Raw genomic sequence first — 22,279 nt, forward strand, 5'->3', positions numbered from 1 at the left:
AACCGGACTGAAAAGTGTCATTTATTTGGTTTACTTTAACATAATCATTCAACTGGGTTGACACAACTTTTTCAATGATTTTGCAAAGAAAAGGAAGGTTAGATATAGGTCGATAATTATTGAGAAATGTGGGATCAAGATTTCTGTTCTTTAGTAGTGGTTTAACCACTGCAGTTTTAAGAATATTAGGGAATTCTCCCAGTTGCAAAGACTGATTAACAATCATTAGAACTTCATTAGATAATGAGCTCAGAACCTGCTTGAAAAAGCATGTTGGTAGAGGGTCCAGTTCACATGTAGAGGATTTAAGTGATGAAATCACGTCAAATAGTGTTACCATGTCAACTTCCTTGAAGTAAGACATATTACAGTTAGGATGACTAACTGATATCAGGGCTGGTAGTCTATTAGTGCTTGTTGCTATATTCTGCCTTAAATTAGTAATCTTGTCCCTAAAAAATATTGCAAACTCATCACATTTTTCAACTGAAACGGATTCAGGGAAGTCATGGGAGGTGGGGTTTACTAGCCGATCTATACTTCTGAACAGGGCAGCTGAGTTATTACTGGTTGAGTCGATTTAGGTAGAGTAATAGTTTTTCCGTGCTGATTTCACTTCACTGTTGTAAGTCTGTAATGTTGTTTTATAGATAGCAAAAAGTTTTATAATAGATGTAGTGTTTCTCCAGGGCATCTTAATTCTTCCAGAAATAGTTTTAGTTACTTATGGTGCCACAACATCAATACAGCTCCTAACTCTGTGTATGCATGTTTCAACTAACTCATTCCCATTTTCTGAGAGGGGAGGGAGGGACTGTATCATGTCTGTGAAGGCCACGGCACTGCCAGCACTGAGATAACGCTTGGTTATTGTGCGCTTTTCACAGAGTGTTCTAATAGATAATGACATATTGAAAAATACACCAAAATGATTAGAGATTGCAACATCAGTAATTTCAGTATTATTAACATCTATGCGTTTAGAGATGATCAAATATAAGGTGTGGCCGTGCCTATGAGTTGGACCTGATACATGTTGTGTGAGACCAAAAGAGTTAAGCATCCTCATGAATTCTGAAGTGACTGGATTTGTGGGTATATCCATGTGAATATTAAAATCCCCAGTAATTAAAACATAATCAAAATCAATTAAAATCCTAGAAAGCATTTCTGCAAAATCTTCAAGAAAGTCTGTATGTAGTCTGGGAGGATGGTATATAACAATCAATAGAACTGGATAAGTACTGTTCAGTTGTACTGCTAGATATTCAAACGTAGATTGTTCCCCTAGTCTCTTATTTACTCTAGAGACATTAAAATAGTTAAAATTGGAAGGAGAAGCTTCATTTAGTACTATTGCTCCGTTACCATCAAGCCAAGTCTCTGTTAGAAAAAGGAAGTCCAGACAGTAATCTTCAATTAATTTAGCTATGATAAAAGACTTGTTTGTGAGTGAGCAGACATTTAGTAAGAAGACTTTCAGGACTTGATGTGGTTGGTCAACAAAGCTTACATTACTTGTGCATTTCACCGGGATCAGATTTTATTTGTTACAATGTCTTGTACTACTACGTTTTCTTCTGGCTACATTTTTATTCCGAATCTGAGAGCCATGCAACCGGCTATTTACAAGAACTGGAATGTAGCACTGACTAGGAGCATGGACTCCAGAGTGTCAGACCTGCGAATTCACTGAGTGTGCAGGAGAAGTAGGTGAGTTCCTACAAGACTGCAGACTGTAGTGTTGCAGAGATTCTCTGACAGGAGATGGTGAACTCCTGTGACTGACATTACTGCTGGCGGTTGGGTGCAGGTTCCGCATGTGAGTGATGCCATACAGTAGATTATCCACTAGCATTTGAGTCCCAGCCTTGTTAGGGTGAAGCTGATCAGGTTTAAATAGCTCAGGACGTCTCCAAAAGATGTTGAAATTGTCAATGAATTTTACCTTCCGATGTGCACAGGTTGTAGCGAGCCAGCTGTTTAGAGACAGCAGTCTGGTAAAGTGACCACTACCCCGACGTGCAGTTGGTATCGGTCCAGAAATGAACACTTCAGACTGTGAAAACTCCAGAATATCGAATAGATGGTTAAAATCTTGTTTCAGTGTCTCCGACTGTTGTTTGTAAACATCGCTAGAGCCAACATGCACTATCAGTCGTTCCATAGCTGGATGATCATGCAGTATGCGTGGAATCATGGGTATCACTTCACAGACAGTAACACGAGGAAAGCAAAAGGCCTTAATGCTTTTGCTCCATACATCTCTGACTACCGAGTCCCCAATCAGCAGAGTTTTGGGCTGTGGAGGAGCTCCTCGTCTCCTTTCACCGTTAATGCCTCGGCAGCTAACATGGTTAGCATCCTGATGGATAACATGGTTAGCATCCCGTTGGCTAGATGAAGTTTAATAAAATGCATAACTAAAAAAGTTTGTTGTCCATTTCTCGTGGTGATGGAGAAACAGTATAATGTTCTAGACATTAAATCAGAGAGACGTCAGCACAGAACCAGCATGATGAAAGAAATGTATCTGTAAAGAATAAGAGTGAGAATGACTAAAAGAGTGAAACAGGTTTATACAGCATTATAAAATGATCAGATGTTATTCTGGCTGTATAGTGAACAGAGCTTTGGAGACTCAGTTATACTGAGATGTTGTGATATCTATGGTCACTGATGACGCCACTGAGAATGTAAAAGGATGATCTAAAGTCGTGGCAGTCGTGGGCTGGAGGTTAGGGAACCAGCCTTGTGACCGGAAGGGTGTGTGTGTGTGTGTTCACTAGAGTGTATGTGGTGTTTCACTTCACGGACGGGTTAAATGCAGAGGTTAAATTTCCCCGTTGTGGGACTAATAAGGGTCTCTTAATTAATTAAAGCAGGTCAGAGTCAGTGACCACTGTTCAGACAAGTGCAGTAAAGAGAGGGAATTCTAATGGAATTCTCAGTGAGAGACTCAGATCTTGAGGCTTAAACTAAACTGAACAAGAGCTAAAAGACTGAAGTTCAGATCAAACCACTGTGGAGCTTTCACTGAAGTTTTACTGCCACTGACAACAGATACACTAAAATATGAGAGAAAGTGAAGGAGCTCAGAGAGATGTGTGTGTGTGAGTGAGGAGATTTCCAAAAGGAAAGTTCAGATGGAAATCTGCAGACAGCAGGAAGAGATAAAGGTGGAAAATGACTCCTACAGAATGATGAACAGATGACGAGGCTGATTAGTGGAATGTGTTTCAGACTAAATTACAATGAGATATTGTGTGTTTAGCATCAGTGTTGATGTTGTGAAGAGTGAACTGCAGTCTACTGTTCAGCAGGAGAGAGGATCACTCAGTAGTATGAGAAGATCAGAGTTTGATGAGTTTCAGTGACATTTTGGTGGATTTGTACTTTTCTGGGTATTTTCAAGTGAAAAATCTTTTAGTTGCACTGACATATTAGTCTAAAAAGAAGTTCAGTTGTTTCTAAGATCTACTTTAGTCCTTCACACATTGTTCCTCATTTCTTTTTGATTTTAATTTCTTTCTGTTCTGTTGGTGAGAGTTTGTGCTCTGCTGTGCTGTTACTCGCATTTCTACAGCTCTTTGAATTTCTTTATACTGTTGAACTTAATGTTTGAATGATGATGTTTTAATTAATCAGATTTTTGAGTTTTTTATCTCCTGCTTTCTCTCACAGTCAGACTCTGTAGAGAGTGTGTGTTAAAGTGAGTGTGAGAGGAGAGACTGTAGGTGGCAGTGAAGGATCAGAGAGAGCTGCACTGACGTGGAGATTTCCCCAAGAGACGATTCAGTCCACTAATCAGTGTGAACCTCCTCTCTCACTCAGGATACACCTGCTGCCCCACTCTGTCATTTCAGCTCTGTGCAAATGAGGAAGTTTCTGTTTTGCTGAGTCATTTCAGAATAAGAGAGAAACAAATGCAGGACATTAATGCATTTCCATACAAAATAATGAATTATATTATTCCATTTTAAACAATTCTATGTGAAGAAAATTAGTTATAATATAATTGTTTTACTGTGAATGAAACAAAACAAAAATTTAAATATTAAATACTGAAACATTAAGTGTTACAGGAAGGTGTCTACATGATCAGCGTGCTGATGGTGAGTTAATAGACTTGAAAATGTTTAACAGATATCTGAAGATAATTTATCAATGTATTTTCTAGGATATTAATCTGAGGTAGATGGTCTAATATAATGTGTGTTGTTGAGTGACCCCTCCCTCTGCACCCTCCTGTCTCTCTTATAGCCCATCCCTGCACTCTCTCCTTTATCTGCTCCTCAAGCTGCTCATCTCTTCACTCAGCACAGAGAGTCATCACACACTGACAAGATGCTGCCAGCACTCTGCTCTCTCTTCACTGCTCTCTCATGTAAGATCTCACAACACTGGAGCTCCTCAGCATTCGCCTACATCTAATGTGAACATCAACAAATGTAACATGGATGCTGCTTTTATTGCAGGTGTCAGTGGTGTGACTGTGGTGACACAGAAGCCTCCTGTTCTCACACCCACTAAAGGAGAGAAGATCACTATGCACTGTAATCTGGGGACTGTTACTAGTAGTGCTGCACGTTGGTATAAACAGGTTCCAGGAGAAGCTCCACAGTATGTGTTAGTGAATTATCATGGCTTGAGCTCTCCTGAATATGGATCTGGCTTCTCTTCTCCTAAATTCACATCAACACACTCGTCTCAATCAGATTACACTCTGATCATCAGTAATGTGGAGGTAGGAGACTCTGCAGTGTATTACTGTAGCACATGGGACGACTCTGCTAAAGACTGGGTATCACAGTGAATCACACCATGACAAAAACCTCCTCACTGCTCACACTCACTTCTGCTTTCGGACAGCAGTGAAAAACAGAAACCTTAACAACAACAAGAAACTGTGTTACTGAACTGAGGACTGCATTTCATCCATCCATCCATCCATTTCCTAAGCCACTTCTCACTCAGGGTCACGGGAGGGAACTGCATTTCATATTATTAAACTATGAAGTTTTTGCTATAAAGTTTTACTATAGTGGTCAAACAACCAGAGCACTTAATGAAACTGTAGATTTTTATTTTGGCAGTGGACTTTATTTCTTGTCACAAGAAAAAGAAAAGAAATTCCACTATTCAAATTTAAAAATTATGAATTTATCATTTAACTTAAATTGTGTTTAACACTGTTTTGTAATTGAGGTGTTTATGTTCTGAATTTAGACGTCTCTTCATGATTGTTTATAAAGCAATAATAAAACTCAGATCATCACCTGATGCTGATTAAAGAAGTAATTCAATGTTACATCTTTAAGCAGATTTACTGCTGGACACTATCAACAGCTCTGCTGTGTAAATGTGCTTTTATTACATTTGTTGTAAATGATGGTTCTTCATTTTATGTACTCTGAGTGAAAGAACTGGCATCTCCTCCTTTAGTCTGTTCTTTTATTTGATCTTTTATGGTTTGCAGGTGTGGAGGTGTGTGTGTGTGTGTGTGTGTGTGTGTGTGTGTGTGTGTGTGTGTCTATGTGTGCGTGTGTGTGTGTGTGTGTGTGTGTGTGTGTGTGTGTGTGTGTGTGTGTGTGTGCAAACATAATGAATGACCGGTATGTGTTTATGTTTGGCTAAGATGCCTGTTTTAAAACCATTTGAAATCATCATTTGATACATACAAAGTGTATGTTGTGTAACTGAAGTTCTGCAAGGCTTTAAGAGACCTATTCATGTGTGAGTGAATGTGTGTGGTCATGCTCGGGTAGCGCTAACAATGATGCTTGTCTTATAAACATACCTACTACATTTTCTTTCATAGAGGTTGAGAGGTTTTGGATCAATAATAATTCAGAACCATTAGCCTACTGTGTGTGCACACAAAGGAATTAGCCCTCTGCATTTAACCCATCTGTGCAGTGAAACACCCACAAACATGCACACTAGTGATCACACACACTAGGGGGCAGTAAGCCCACTTGCCCGGAGCAGTGGGCAGCCCTAGCCACAGTGTCCGTGGAGCAATTGGGGGTTAGGTGCCTTGCTCAAGCGTACTTCAGTCATGCACTGTCAGCTGAGGGAATCGAATCGGCTGGTTCCCTAATCTCCAGCCCATGACTGACCCTTCGATATTAAAGTTCTCAACTGCAGCTGATCTGTATCTGTTTCCATCTGCCACTGTTACATTTACTCATAACATTTAGAGGTTGAGGAGGTTTCAGAAAAGGAGGCGTAATTAATATCTCTCCTGATTGCAGATTAAGGTACTTTCAAATCACACCCCAAAATAGAAGACAGAAAAGCCTAAGAGACTCTCTTCATATTGAATCATGAATTCTATATTGTGTCTTCAGTCTCACCTTTGTATTTCTTGTGGTGGAGAAGATTGTTTCAGTATCGTCAGCACTGAGGTGGACATTTAGTAGATGTCCCTTTATTCCACACAGTACACATGATGCACCAAACTGTAGGACACTGTCAGCTTTCATAGTTCAGCACTGACACTTATATGTCTCACATTATGAGAGATGCACGCAGGATACACCTGCTTACCACCACTGTGATTTAGCTCTATACTAGGGATCACTGTGAGTACAGACATTAAATTATGCAGTTTTATGTACTACCCCATTTCCAAAAGAGTTGGGATGCTGTGCAAAATATAAATAAAAACAAAATGCAATGATGTGCAAATCATTTAAACCATATGTTAATATAAGACAACATATCAAATGTTGAAACATATTTTTTTCCCCCAAAAAGCTGGGATGGGGGCAACAACAGGCTGGTAAAGTTGTGTACTGCTAAAAAAAAAACACTTGGTGTTTAACTGGCAACAGGTCAGTAACATGATTGAGTATTTAAAAAGTATCCCAGAGAGGCTGAGTCTTTCAGAAGTAAAGATGAGGAGGGATTCACCACTCTGTGGAACTGCACGAACAAAATTCAAGAATAATGCTTCTCAAAATAAAATAGCAAAGAACTTTTACTTTTCATCATCTATGGTACATAATATCATTTAATGATTCAGGGAATCTGGAGAAATCTCTGTATGAAAAGGACAAGACCGAAAACGAGTTTTTCCTGGCCATAATCTTTAGGCACTGCACTAAAAACAGACATGATTCTGAAGTTGAAATCGTCGCATGGGCTCAGGAACACTTCTGAAAACCACTGCCTCTGAAAACAGTTTGTATCTACAAATGCTAATTAAAACGCAAAGAAGAAAACATGTAAACAGGATCTAAAAATGCTGCCGACTTCTCTGAGCCTGAGCTCATTAAAAATGGATTGAGGCGAATTGGAAAAGTGTCCTGTTGTCCGACGAATCAACATTTGAAGTTTTCTTGATGGTATAGGGGTGTATTTGTGCACATGGCATGGGAAGGAACAATTAAAACGATATATACATGTTTTGGAAACATATGCTGCCATCCAGATGACGTCTTTTTCAGGGAAGGCCTTGCTTATTTCAGCAAGACAATGCCAAACCACATTCTGCATGTATTACAATAGCATTACTCCATATTAAGAGTCCGGGTGCTAAACTGGCCTGCCTGCAATCCAGACCTGTCATCCACTGATGACATGCTGTGCTTTATGAACTGAAAAATACGACAAAAGAGAAAAACCTTGAACTGTCGACCAGCTGAAATCTTATATCAAACAAAAATGAAAAAATATTTCACTTTCAAAACCATAACAGTTGGTCTCCTGAGTCTCCCAATTGAGAAACGACAGCTAACTCAGAACTCTGCTGTCAGACTTTTAAATGAAACTAGGAAGAGAGAGCACATTATTCTTGTATTAGTTACACTGCACTGGCTCCCTGTACCTTCCAGAAGTGATTTTAAAGTCATTCTACTTGTATGTAAAGACTGTAACGGTTCAGCATGTTCTTATTTCACTGAGAGTCTGCTGTTTTATGTCCTTACATGAGCCCTTATGTCCTCCACAGCTAGTCTGTTAGACATGCAAAAATACATTTGGGGAAGCAGCCTTCATCTACTTCATCTACACCCAAACTGTGGAACACTGCACAATAAAGCATTAGAGAGGCAGGCTTAGCGGACATTTTTAAATCACTTAAAAAACTTAAAATGTTTTCATTGAGCTTACAATGGACAACATACTACTTTGTGCATTTATTTTTTTCTTTTATTCATTCTTTAAATTGTGATTTCTTGTTTAAATTGTTCATTTTTACTTTTATTTATTTGTTTATTTATTTGAATAGCTTTTCTCTTATTTATATGAGCCCTGTTTATGCCCCTTTGGTTGATTGGTTGTCTACAATTGTTGCTTTGATCTTGTGCAACTTAATTTTTAATTATTATTAATATAACCACGGCACGGTGGAGCGGTGGGTAACGCTGTCGCCTCACAGCGAGGAGAGCCTGGGTTCGATTCCCCTGCTGGGCGACCGGGGTCCTCTCTGTGTGGAGTTTGTATGTTCTCCCCGTGTCTGCGTGGGTTTCCTCCGGGTTCTCTGGTTTTCTCCAACAGTCCAAAGACATGCAGTCAGGCCAATTGGACATGCTAAATTTCCCCTGGGTATCTGCAAACTGCCCTGCAATGGACTGGCAACCTATCCAGGGTGTATCCTGCCTTCCGCCCGAAGACTGCTGGGATAGGCTCCAGCACCCCCCGCGACCCTGACGGAGAAGCTGCTTGGAAAATGGATGGATGGATATTAATATAACCATTTTTCTGTTATTATCTATTTGTATGTTCTACTTTTGTTTACATTTTTACTGTAAAGCACTTTGACCTGCATTTTAATGTATGAAAATTGCTATACAAATCAAGTATTATTATTGTTATTATTATTATCATTATTACTATTATAAGGACATTTATGCCAAATAAATGAATAGTCGTAGATCTAAATGTTATGAGTAAATGTAACAGTGGCAGATGGAAACAGATGAGGCTGAAGAACTTTAATATAAAAGGGTTGATCCAAAAGCACAGCTGAAAAACAGAAGCAAAACATTTAAACCAGAAAATCAACACAAAGCAAAAGGGTAAGACAAAAAACAAGGTCAGAAATGGGATACAGGATACAGCAGATACAAAAAAGAAGAACTGACATGAAAGAACCACTCAATCTGCTCAACATTTAGACAATACTTCACAATAAATACAGGCTGTTTATAAAGAGACATTTTTGGGTCATGCCCCCAGAGCCCCCTAATAGAGACTTAGTCCCCTTAGCTATCCTCTAGTGATGCCCCTGTAAAGAAGAAGCTGTTACAGTAATGTTTAAGTATTCTGGAACAGTGGGAGGTCAGTGTTTTTTCATATTTGTCATTAGCACTTTTGTGACATTGTCACTGTCCAAAGAAAAAGATGTTCTCCATTTTTATTTTCATTTTTTAGTGTTTACTTTTCTCCATCATTGGAGCACGGCAGATGTCCTTTACGTTAAGTGAAACATTGATAATGAATGAACAATATAAATACTCCAAAATTTCTTGGAATAAACTTTCAATTCAGACTGAAAGTAAAAAGGGTTTTTTTATCTTCTGTAAATGTAACATTTTGAGGATACTTGCTTTTCTTTAGACAGCAACGATATTCTGCAACACATGTAAGACTAATGTAGAGGGTACCATATGGTGTGTGATATAAGCAGAGTGCTGGCAGCATCTTGTCAGTGTGTGATGACTCTCTGTGCTGAGTGAAGAGATGAGCCGCTTGAGGAGCAGATAAAGGAGAGAGTGCAGGGATGAGCTATAAGAGAGAGAGGAGGGGGCAAAGGGAGGGGACACACTCAGCAACAAACTCCAATGAGATGTGATTTAATACAAAGTAAGACTCATCCTCTCTTTCCCAAAATGATTAATGCACAGTCACCACAGTTTCTTGATTGTTTCTTGGTGTGTATAAAATGTTGGAGTAAATGCATTAAGTTAGATTGTTTGTCCCTCTTACAATTTCAAGATGATGGGGAAATTTCTTCATTTGCATAGAGCTATAATTACAGTGTGTTGGTCAGCAGTTGTTTCCTGACTGTGTCTCTCATAATGTGTGAGGTATCAGTGTCAGTGCTGAACTATCAGAGCTGGCAGTCTGATCCAGTTTGTAATATCAGATTGGCTCTATTTTAAAGTGTTTATCCACTGAATAATCACCTCAAAGCCTTTGAGCTTGAATTTAGTTCTACAGTAATGACAAAAGAAAAAAAAGCAGGTTTATGGCAAATTTATGCACTATAAGAGAGACAGGAGGGGGCAGAGGGAGGGGTCACTCAACTACACTCCCTATATGGGATCAACTGCATCAGAAACAGGTGCCTGAAATATGTGTGGTATGTTTTAAAATTTAAGAATGTTTAAATACTACATAAAACTGAAAAAATAAAGACTAAAAATATAAAATTTCTACAGTCTTGATACTTAATAAATATAGTGCTTGAATGAATGTTGATGCTATTTTAATAAATGATTATTTTCACCCATAATGCTTCATCTTAGCAGACTCTGTAGAGAGTGTGTGTTAAAGTGAGTGTGAGAGGAGAGACTGTAGGTGGCAGTGAAGGATCAGAGAGAGCTGCACTGACGGGGAGATTTCCCCAAGAGATGATTCAGTCCACTAATCAGTGTGAACCTCCTCTCTCACTCAGGATACACCTGCTGCCCCACTCTGTCATTTCAGCTCTGTGCAAATGAGGAAGCTTCTGTTTTGCTGAGTCATTTCAGAATAAGAGAGAAACAAATCAGTCATATCAGATTAGCAGAGAGATAAATGCAGTTTATGAATGTGTAAGAAAATGTCAGTCTGTGTGAATATGTAATGGTATTGCATTTGTAATAAATACAGCTACTGAATATGATTAAATTCTTTATTGTAGCATAAATTATATTAATGGCATAAATGGTAATTGAGATGTAAAATAAATTCTTCATAAATTGCTTAGTATTATGTTGTAATTTGACGGCTTCTTAACTGACTTGAAAAAGCTTAGGAGACATATGTAGATGAATATTTAAATACATATTTCAGGCACCTGATTCTGATGCAGTTGATCCTATATAGTGTGTGTTGTTGAGTGACCCCTCCCTCTGCCCCCCCCCCCCTCCCCCCATCTCTCTTATAGCTATCTCCTTTAGCTGCTCATCTCTTCACTCAGCACAGAGAGTCATCACACACTGACAAGATGCTGCTAGCACTCTGCTCTCTCTTCACTGCTCTCTCATGTAAGATCTCACAACACTGGAGCTCCTCAGCATTCGCCTACATCTAATGTGAGCATCAACAAATGTAACATGGATGCTGCTTTTATTGCAGGTGTCAGTGGTGTGACTGTGGTGACACAGAAGCCTCCTGTTCTCACACCCACTAAAGGAGAGACGACCACTATGCACTGTAATCTGGGGACTGTCACGAATCAAGCTGTCTTTTGGTATAAACAGGTTCCAGGAGAAGCTCCACAGTATGTGTTAAGGAATTATCATGGCTGGAGCTCTACTGAATAAGGATCTGGCTTCTCTTCTCCTAAATTTACATCAACACACTCGTCTCAATCAGATTACACTCTGATCATCAGTAATGTGGAGGTAGGAGACTCTGCAGTGTATTACTGTAAGACATATGACAGCTCTGCTAGTGAAACAGTATCACAGTGATTCACACCATGACAAAAACCTCCTCACTGCTCACACTCACTTCTGCTTTCAGACAACATGAGAATAACAAAAACCTTCATTCAAACTAACATCCCAAAAGGCATTTCTAATACTAAAAATACAACGACAAATACAACATTTTTTTGCAAATGCGGTTGTAGATAAAAACAACAATATTCTAAATCAGATTGAAAATGGGTCCATAATATTTATCCTAATAATGGGAAAGTAGAATACTTTGGTGTGTAAGCTGTTTTTTCTTCCTTTTATGTGTAATTTACACACACACACAGCATCTCAACCGCTTAACCTTCTGGGTTACAGTGGGGTGCTGGAGTTTATCCCGTCAGGCAGAAGGCAGGATAAACCCTGGACAGGTCGCCAGTCCATCGCAGGGCAGACAGACATTCACAGGGGCAATTTAGCATCTTTACATTTACATTTACAGCATTTAGCAGATGCTCTTATCCACAGCGACTTACAAGAAGTGCTTTGTCTATCTAGAGAAAGTATCTTTGCTAGTTACCAATAGGTTAGAGAGAAAGACAGTCCTGAGCTCAGATACTGCAAGATACAAAAGTCAGTGTAAATACCCAGAAAAGGAACAGAGTTGAGCACAGAACTCTGTGCCATGCAGTGCCATGCAATACAATACAGTACACTACTATACACTACATTCCACAATAAAGTAAACTATAAAACAATACAATAAAATATGATATACAAGTGGAGCACAATATACTGCAAGCAATACTTAATTCAATGCTCATTTAAGTGCTGTGTAAAGAGATGAGTCTTCAGTCTGCATCTTCAATTGGCCTGACTGCATGTGGCAATTTAGTACGTCCAGTTGGCCTGACCGCATGTTTTTGGGATTGTGGGAGAAAGCCGGAGATCCTGGAGGAAACCCACGCAGACATGGGGAGAACATACAAACTCCACACAGAAAGGACCCTGGTCATGGCCAGGAATTGAGCCCAGACTGTTCTTGTTGTGAGGCGACAGCGCTACCCACTGCACCACCATGTCACCCGTGTAGTTTATAAAGGTTTTAAATCAGGAACTTCACAGTTTTACGTATTGCATGCAGTATTGTTAGAATACAATAATGTAATGTGATCCAGTGACAGAGTAATGATCTGTCTGATGTTCATTACAAGAATTTCACACAGACAGTAAAACATATCAGTGGATGATGAAGGTATGTGTGGTATACAATAAAGAAAAGAGGAAAAAAAGAAACTGTTTAGATGAAGGTCAAGTATTAAGTACTTTATTTCATAGGATAATTCATGTGTTACACTCATGTGTATTTGAGGGAAAGCGTTTAGAATTTAGTCATTTTTCACAAAGACCCAAATGTAAATTTATTTCTATTCTAGATATATGATGTTTATTCCTCTCATTATCTTCCTGTAAGTCCATTTGGGTAGGGCCTTCATGTGTACATATCAAGTAAAGTAAGCGAGGGAACATAATTGCTCCATATTCTGTGAAGGTTATATATTTCTAGGTTATATTTACTCTATACACACAGTTTTGACTCCATGCTATTTGTTCCCTCAAATTGAACCTTCAAACCTTTGTCTGAGCAGATATTTACACTTTTTGTAATAATGAATAAAATGAATAAGGTAATGCAGCAGCAGTAGCATATATTCACTTTCCAAATGAAATAGTGACAGAACATTTTGATGTATTTCATAAAATGCACAAGATATTTATGTTTATGTCTCTTGATCAATTACAGTCAAAATATCGTCTGAATTAATTTTAGTAAATGTATGTTGGTGTGACTGAAGTAGAGGATTCTGATCCAAGTGGATATTTTTTCATGTGGTCAATAAAGACTTAGAAAATGGAAGATATCTAACAGAGTTGATTTTAGAGATGATTTGATATGAACATCTGATATTTAGTATGAACTACTACAGTTTGGACTTGCTGAGCAGCTATTTGTCCATCGAGAGATCAGAGTGGGATAAAGATAAAGCCATAACATGTGAAGTGTCTGCTGCCTCAAAAGCCACAACTAAAGAGATTAAGAAGTCTGAATGCAGCGACTGAACCGGATCACATCTGATACTTTTTCATTCTTTTCCTGCAAACTAACAGCTGCTACTTGCTAGAGCTTCATAGAAACAGTAGTTTAATGTGTAGTGAAAGATGCTGATTTCATTAACAACAACTGGATCATCTCCTGCTTATGGAGTCATTTGACTTTTATGTTTATGAATAAAGCTGTTTGATGAAGTTTAATAAAATGCATAACTAAAAAATTAGACATTAAATCAGAGAGACGTCAGCACAGAACCAGCATGATGAAAGAAATGTATCTGTAAAGAATAAGAGTGAGAACGACTAAAAGAGTGAAACAGGTTTATACAGCATTATAAAATGATCAGATGTTATTCTGGCTGTATAGTGAACAGAGCTTTGGAGACTCAGTTATAAGGAGATGTTGTGATATCTATGGTCACTGATGACGCCACTGAGAATGTAAAAGGATGATCTAAAGCAGATCAGAGTCAGTGACCACTGTTCAGACAAGTGCAGTAAAGAGAGGGAATTCTAATGGAATTCTCCTGTTAGAGACTCAGACCTTGAGGCCTAAACTAAACTGAACAAGAGCTAAAAGACTGAAGTTCAGATCAAACCACTGTGGAGCTTTTACTGAAGTTTTACTGCCACTGACAACAGATACACTAAAATATGAGAGAAAGTGAAGGAGCTCAGAGAGATGTGTGTGTGTGAGTGAGGAGATTTCTCAAAGGAAATGGTTCAGATGGAAATCTGCAGACAGCAGGAAGAGATAAAGGTGGAAAATGACTCCTATAGAATGAAGAACAGATGACGAGGCTGATTAGTGGAAGGTGTTTCAGACTAAATTACAGTGAGATATTGTGTGTTTACCATCAGTGTTGATGCCACTGAAAATGTATGTGATTAATTTAAAACATATCAGAGTTTCTGATTGATGTGCAGTTAGTTGTAACAAAAGGAGTGAATGAATAAGGCCTTGTATAGAGGGTGGAATAAAGAGGATGTGGAGCGGGATTTGGGAATGTTGTGAAGAGTGAACTGCAGTCTACTGCTCAGCAGGAGAGAGGATCACTCAGTAGTGTGAGAAGACCAGAGTTTGATGAGTTTCAGGTATGTTTTGGTGGATTTGTACTTTTATGAGTTTATTTAAGTGATAAAACGTTTAATTACTCTGAAGTATTAATAAGTAAAGGCGATCAGCTGGTTGTACGATCTATTTTTGTCCTTCCTCCTTTCTTTTTGAGTTTAATTTCATTTGTTTTTCTTGGAGAGACATTCTGCTATTTTGTGCTCTTACTCAGTGTTCAATTAATAAAATGTACTTAATTTTTAAAAATTATTTTAATTAAATAATAATACATGTACAACATTTACTTGGGCTCAATCATGTTGCACATAGTGTTTAAATGATGATGCTGTTTGAATTCATCAGATGTTTGTATCTAATATCTAATCTCATCTATCTCTGCTTTCTCTCACAGTCGGACTCTTTTGAGTGTGTGTGTTAAAGTGAGTGTGAGAGGAGAGACTGTAGGTGGCAGTGAAGAATCAGAGAGAGCTGCACTGACGTGGAGATTTCCCCAAGAGATGATTCAGTCCACTAATCAGTGTGAACCTCCTCTCTCACTCAGTCACATCAGAATAACAGAGAAACAAGTGCAGTATGTTAATGTATTAAAGCAAATAAATAAAGCTAATACATTAAAAAAAAGGTTCATCTGACAAAAAGCATTGAGACAGGATCATTCTACTGTGAGTTAAATGAATGCTGTAAATGGTAATAAATGAAATGTGAAACAATAAAAATAACTCAGTACTTGAATATTGATGGTGTGTTTCTAGAATTGAACATGTTTAGAAATATGTGTAGATGAATCATAGGCATATCCTTTAAGCTGGCTAGCACCTCTGAAGATCATTATATCTTAGTTTAGCAAGATAGCAGTGAACAATAATGAAATATTTAGTAAGCTTCACATGTGGAATATTAACATGCATACTGCATTAAAAACATTTCTCTTCTGGAGTTCTGAGCTGCTGCAGTCCTTTCACTAAACGTGATCATGAAGGCTTTGTTTTTTGTCAAATGTCCTGTTCTCAAGCTGAAATGGAGATGGTAGTGTGCTCTGTTGCTGAGTCTCTGTCTGTCAGTGGCCTGTGAAGTTTAGGGAGATTTAGATTTTATTAAATGTGGCATCCTGAGCTCAATCAAAAAGTGGTGGGGCATTGCCCAAGCACATTAAAAAGTTTCTCTGAGTCACATTAGAATAACAGAGAAGTGAATATTAATCTGAAAAATAGAATGCAGTGAAATCTTCTCTGAACACCATTGGGGCAATTTATCATAACATTTTTTATCATGTAGAAAACATGTAGGTTTTCTGTTTTCAGTGTTCACTTTCTAAAATGAATCATCCCTTACTTGTTTATAATGTACTAATCAGAGGTGTGGTCTTGAGTTATATGACTTGGAGTCAAGAAGTTCTTTACTTGAGACTTGATAAACTTTAGAAAGACTTGTGACTCGATTTTGACTGGCTTGAGCCGCATGACTCTTAAAGACTCGAGACCCTAATTGGAATAAAGATGGAGAGTCTGACTGCACATGGAACTCCGCAGCTGCTTCCTTTACATATGAATGGCTTTCCTGATGTGATATTGATGTACAGCAACATGGTCAAATGTCTGTTGTTCATTCCTGGCGTATATTATTTCAGAAGACAAGTGAAGAGGAAACAAAAAATTAAAAGAAGTCAACTTCAGCTTCGTCATTCACCATCATTATGCTGTCTAATTAAAATTCCTGGTTGAATTTAGTTTGCTAAGCTAGTTTTTATTTGAATACTACATTCTCAAAAATCATAAATTATCTTCAAATGTATCTTTTTTAATAAAGTTTAATATTGAAAATTCTGTTCATGTGTGGTAGCACTGCTCTTTGTGTATACCATTATGTCTGTCATGGTTATGCATGTATTTTATTTTGACATTTTGTATTTTATTTGGTAAAATAAATCAATAAATAAAACTTAATACACATCCATACACTACTAACAACCTGTCATTAAAAGCCTCTTTTACAGTTGGTCTCATTGGTGTTGAGTGTTGAAATGGCTTTAAATAAGCTGAAGAATGCATAGTGACTTGTTTAGGACTTGGGACTCGACTTGAGACTTGCCAGTACTGACTAAGGACTTGATTCGAGACTCAACTGTCTTCACTGACTTGACTAGGAACTCGAATGTCAAGACTTGAGATTTGCTACTTGCAGTTAGTGACTTGTTCCCATATCTGGTGTTAAAGAATAGACTGTCAACTGATTTCTTGCTTCTTTTTAAAGATCTTACTGACTAGATATTATTATGAGTCCTACACTTCTTAATAGAACTCCAGCATAGCCTGTTTTATAACATTCTTTATGTGTATGCTGAGCTCTGTTTATGAGTTATTTGGACTACAGTAAAGACCAGTAACAATTCATTTTCCACCTTTAAAAATAAAAATAATATTTAAAAAAATAATATCATAAGCATTACATTTCAAACAATAATATAAAACTACATTCAGATGATTTACACCTTGTAAACATCAGATATTCAGTCAGAGTCAAAGACTAAATGAGTCCCATTTATGTGTGAGTGAGTGTTCATGCTTGAGTGGCACCAACAATGTGTGTCTTGTCAACATATTTACTGCACTTACGGAACATGATTGTGCTGGTTTTTACATCACTTGAAGCTCAGAGACAGCACCTCTTCATTTAGTCTGTTCTTTTGTAGAGGCTGAGTTTGTGTCCAAACGGACAAAGGCTGAAATGCTGGAGTTTCTGAACAAGAGCCATTATCAAAAGTCTCTACAGTGTGAACAGAAATCAGGTCAGTCTGGATACAGAGGAGGTTTTAAAGGAGGAGGATTTTCCTGGTCACTTCTGTAAGATCTCCTCTGATTCCAGACTGAGTTCATAACTAATTATATCATAAAAACAGGACACAGAGATTATATATCTCTGAATGATATAAGATAGAGAATGAATAGCAGCACAAACACTATATGTCAATGCAGTTAATGATGCAGTTTTCCTTTAAATAAATTAAAGGATTAAAATTATGTGTAAAATTTTAATGAAAAAAATTTACTTTGAGATAAACTTTACATAAATGTTATGAATAAAAGGAAAGCTACTCATGTAAATCAGTACACAGGTGATACAATAATGGTGAAGTACTCATGAACATGTGAAGTCAATTGTTCAGCACAGTCTACAATAACGTAATCAATAACACACAAGACTGAGCGTCTCATATAATGTGTATAGTTGAGTGACCCCTCCCTCTGCCCCCTCCTCTCTCTCTTATAGCTCATCCCTGCACTCTCTCCTTTATCTGCTCCTCAAGCTGCTCATCTCTTCACTCAGCACAGAGAGTCATCACACCCTGACAAGATGCTGCCAGCACTCTGCTCTCTCTTCACTGCTCTCTCATGTAAGATCTCACAACACTGGAGCTCCTCAGCATTCGCCTACATCTAATGTGAGCATCAACAAATGTAACATGGATGCTGCTTTTATTGCAGGTGTCAGTGGTGTGACTGTGGTGACACAGAAGCCTCCTGTTCTCACACCCACTAAAGGAGAGACGACCACTATGCACTGTAATCTGGGGACTGTTACTAGTAGTGCTGCACGTTGGTATAAACAGGTTCCAGGAGAAGCTCCACAGTATGTGTTAGTGAATTATCATGGCTTGAGCTCTCCTGAATATGGATCTGGCTTCTCTTCTCCTAAATTCACATCAACACACTCGTCTCAATCAGATTACACTTTGATCATCAGTAATGTGGAGGTAGGAGACTCTGCAGTGTATTACTGTAGCACATGGGACAGCTCTGCTAGTGAGTGGGTATCACAGTGAATCACACCATGACAAAAACCTCCTCACTGCTCACACTCACTTCTGCTTTCAGACAACAGAGGAATAATAAAAACCTTCACTGAAACTAACATCCCAAAAGGCATTTCTAACAGTAAAAATAAAGGAAAAGCAATGTGGACAGTTTTCTATATGAGATAGCAAATTTATCCTTAGTACTGTGAAAGTTGGTGTGTGAGCTGTTTTTCCTTCCTTTATGTGTGATTTATAAAAGGTTTTAAATCACTAATTTCACAGTGTTGTTAGAATACAATAATGTAACATTACGGTGATCCAGTGACAGACTGATGATTCTTCATCTCTGATCTTCATCACAAGAATTTCACACAAACAATAATAAGGTATCAGTGGATGATGATGGTGTGTGTGAGTCTCTAGGATTGTGTAGAATCTCTACTCACCACATCAAACACTCAGAAACATGCAGAAGGTCCCACACAGTGTGAGGAGATACAGCATCCTGCAAACCAGCACAAAAGAACAGCTGCAGAAAATCCACAACATAGAAAAGAAGCAGAGAATAAACTGTTCAGATGAAGGACTTATAATATTTAAAAATATTGTTTTAAGCAGTTCTTTATTTTATTGTGTTTAGAAACAAGTAGTTTAAAGGACGATTCATCTGTTACACTCATGTGTATTTGCAGTAAATCCATCAGAAAGGGTTTAGTCATTTTTCATGTAATTTTATGTCTGTTCTAGATAAATGAGGTACATTCCTCTCATTATCTTTGTGTAAGTCCACTGTGGTGGGACCTTCATGTGTACATATAAAGGAACGTAAGTGAGAGAACATAATTGTAACATATTCTGTTGAAGCTGTATATTTCTAGGTAACTTCTGGCTTTTTATAAACTCAAACTGAACCTTTAACACATTGTTGTAACTTTGAAAGTACACTGGTGTAGCTCAGTGAACAAAACTGTACTCATACATTACCTTGTTTTTCTGTCACTGTAGAATAAAAGGATTAAGGAAATGCAGCAGCGGCAAACATTCCCCTTCCAAATGAAGTAGTATGGTGGAAATTGCTTAAATACAGAAAAGTCTGATGGATTTTGTAACTTGCACACCAGACATTTACATCTCTAGATCAATTACAGTCAAAATGCTTTCAGGCTTCATTTTAGTAAATGTATGTTGGAGTCACTGAATTAGTGGATTCTGAGCAACGTGGTTTATTTTTCATGTGGTCAATAAAGACTTCAAAAAGTGTAAGATATCTAGCAGAGTTGATTTTAGAGTTCATTTGAAACCAACTTCAGATATTTAGCATGAAGTACTAAAATTTGGATATTTATATACATTGGTCTACACACATTGCAGTTTTTGTAAACACTTCAATATTTCAGGTTAGATTTTATTACTGACACACTGTGTAAAAACAATCTTCTGTACAGTCACCAAAGTCTGAGCTGATTGGCTGGTTAGAGATCCAGGCTCCTCTCTCAGCTCCTTATGAAAGCTCCTCCACTCTCTCCTCTCTTCATCCTCCACTCTGTTCATCACTCTGCTGATCACACAGACAACATGCTGCCAACCCTCTGTGCTCTCCTCCCTGCTCTGACATGTAAGATCTCTCTTCCTGCTTTTCTCTGTACATTGATGAGATCTGTTTGATTAGGATTGTGTTTAAAGTGATGTTGATGCTCATGAACTCTAATGTTGTTTATGTTGTTTATGTTTTAGGGGTCAGTTCACAGAAAGTTCTGACACAAAGCCCTTCAGTACTAACTGACCAGGGCAGAACTGTCAGTCTGGACTGTAACATCGCAAAGGATGAGAGCAACTACGTCTCCTGGTATAAACAGATTCCACAAGCAGCTCCTCAGTTTGTGTTGAGATTTTATCATTCTCACAGCTCTCCTGATCTTTATGGAGATAATTTTCCATCTTCACGCTTCACATCTAAAGCCTCTTCGAGTATCGACTATCAGTTAATAATCAGTAATGTGGAGGTAGGAGATGCTGCAGTGTATTACTGTTACACATGGGACGACTCTACTAACGGAGGAGTATCACCGTGAATGAGATCATGACAAAAACCCCCCACTGCTCACATTCACTTTTCCATTTCATTCAGCTCATTTCTCACCTGGAGCAGAAAAGCTGAGTTATAGATCATGTAGATCAGTATCAATATTACATTATGGTGCTAGAGAATGACAAATATCGGTGTTCATGTCCTCAAATTAAGCTTCCCATTATAATTCAAGCAATAATAAAACTCAGATCATCACCTGATGCTGATTAAAGAAGTAATTCAATGTTATGTCATTGAAGCAGATTCACTGCTAGACACTATCAACAGCTCTGCTGTGTGAATGTTTTTACTACATTTGTTGTAAATGATGTGCTTTATTTTATGTCCTCTGAGTGAAAGAACTGGCATCTCCTCCTTTAGTCTGTTCTTTATCTGTTCTTTTATGGTGAGCAGGTGTGGAGGTGTGCTGGGAGAGAATGGTGTGTGAGGGAAGATGCTGGAGTTTCACTCTCAGTTTATTTCTGATCACACCAGCAGACACAGATGTCTAGAACCTTCTTCACACAGACTCCATCATCACTCCATCATTCTCTGCAGCAGCACCCTGTGTGTTATGTGTATGTGAGTGAGTGTATATTGACTCTCTTTAGCTTTGCTTCTTTTTTATTTCCTATAAGTGCAGATGCTGTAACACCACAGGTATAAATATACAGACATACATTCCAGATCATTAATTAAGTGTCCAGATGTTTGTTCAGCAGGATTTCCTTGAGCTTGTTATTCAGTCACTTGTTCAGTGGACTGAAGACTGGATTTCATATGAGCTCATATAATAAAATGAATTTGTGAGTAGCCAGTATGTCTTAAACAGGCGTGAGTGGAGTGATTTGTGAAATAGCTCATTCTGAAGAAATGTATTGACTCAGATCTCTTTACAGTAGACCTGATTTGAACCAGGAGCCTTGATGTCTGCAAATAAATATACAGCCTTCTTAATTACTTGTTGTTTTCTTTGGGTACTATTTTCCCTAAAAGATATTTTAGTTTAAAACAGTCAGAGAGCTTTTCATACCTCTAAAACTATTTATTTTTATTTTTCTGTGCTTATTAGAAGAGATCACAGTACTGTAACATCCCCTGAGTGACTTTCATAAAATCCCAACTGAAAAAAGCTATTTCAAAGTTGTATATGAACTACTTTCTAATAGTGTCCTACTATTTTGTTTTCTGTATGTCTGTTTCTTTCGTAAACCTGTTTCCACACTCACCTGCCTCCACAGGTCACACTTAAACAGTGGTCTGTGTCTGGTGATCCTATCAATTTATCAGCCCCTTCTGTGAAATGTTGATGAAACCCACCAGAAACTCTGGTGATAGAACTCTGCCTTATGTTTATGAATAGAGGATTAGTTAGTGTTGTAGTGTTTACTGAGAAGAAGACGCAGAACACACAACTCATACAGGTGAACGCTCTTTTAATTTGAACAGGCACATCATCAGACAGCAAAATGGCCAGCTCAGTGCTACTCCAACACAAAACACATGGAGGGGGTAACACAGGAGGGTGTGACATCCGAGGAGTGTAGACACTTCCAACACTCTGTAACCCACCCTCCACAATTACAGTTAGCTTTAATGACTACAGTCTAAGTTTGAGCGTTCATGTGCTGGCGTCTATCCCAGCAGTCATTGGG

The 22,279-nt window shown here is 38.1% G+C and overlaps 1 pseudogene; it reads left to right on the forward strand.

Annotated features, from left to right (window-relative positions):
- The window catches only part of LOC108432242, a 32,568-nt pseudogene that overhangs the window by 1,800 nt on the left and 8,489 nt on the right, over positions 1–22,279 (forward strand).

The sequence above is a fragment of the Pygocentrus nattereri genome, chromosome 14 (assembly GCF_015220715.1).
Source record: "Pygocentrus nattereri isolate fPygNat1 chromosome 14, fPygNat1.pri, whole genome shotgun sequence".
NCBI classification, from domain to species: domain Eukaryota; kingdom Metazoa; phylum Chordata; class Actinopteri; order Characiformes; family Serrasalmidae; genus Pygocentrus; species Pygocentrus nattereri.